This window comes from Cucurbita moschata, unplaced genomic scaffold, assembly GCF_002738365.1.
Source record: "Cucurbita moschata cultivar Rifu unplaced genomic scaffold, Cmos_1.0 Cmo_Scf00095, whole genome shotgun sequence".
NCBI lineage: Eukaryota > Viridiplantae > Streptophyta > Magnoliopsida > Cucurbitales > Cucurbitaceae > Cucurbita > Cucurbita moschata.
This window is the reverse complement of record NW_019268611.1, coordinates 174696-175713: the sequence shown is the minus strand read 5'-3', so window position 1 is coordinate 175713 and position 1018 is coordinate 174696.

Here is a 1018-nt window from a genome sequence, read left to right as displayed (position 1 = left end):
TAAAAGTTTATGGTCTCGTTGAACAATCCATAAAAAAAAAAAAAAAAAAAAAAAGGTTATTTAATATGTTGTTTATATTGGATACATATTAGATAGAACTTACGTTAAAGTTAATTAGATAGAATTTTAAGTTGGATTGAGTTGGATTTTAGGACTCGATCCGATTCGGGTTGAGACGAGTTCAGTGTGCAAAGGACCAGGTCAATCCGACCTAACCTGATTACATTATAAAAAAAAAAAAAAAATACCAAGTTGAGAACAAACCCAACCTGCATTCTTGTTCCTTGCCTAGCAGAGTATGTGTAGTATTTATGTGCCTAGCCGATTACTTTTTCAGCCTACAATACCTACTTGTACTCTTCTTCCTCGTACAAACACACTATCAACTATCCACATTAGACATCAGTAAGTACTTCTTCCAAATCAGTGTCGACATTGCAATTCCTATTTTCTTCTCGAGTACTCAACATCGTCATTCGTCAATCATCTTGTGTCACCATTCTTGCCAACTACCATTCACCTCACGTCGCCACTCTTGCTAGTCACCGACTTTTGCATCTTTTCCTATTGTACAACAATGATCTTTCCTTACTCGCATGGTGATACTCTTAATTCCAATTCACCTTGCATAGTGATCCTCTTCCTTCTAATTCACTTCTTTGTTCCAATTTCTTGCACTAACGATCCTATTCCTTCATGTTCTTTTTTTTAACAACCTGAAAATAGAGGATTGGGTTGGGTTTGGTTGTGAAATAATTTCGAGATGAGTTGAGTTACCAATCCAACAACCCAAACTTGTGGGTTTGTAATGACCCTAGATTTCTACCTACCTAGAGTTCTATGATCATCATAACTTAATCGTTTTTGTGTAGAAATAAGCGTTTAAACTTTAACATAAAACATAAATTTCATCTTAAAACACTATCATGGACTTACATGTTCGAAAACATCTTTAAAATGACACAACCAGCCAATAAATAAAACAAATAAATATGTAAATTAAAAACATCATATTCTA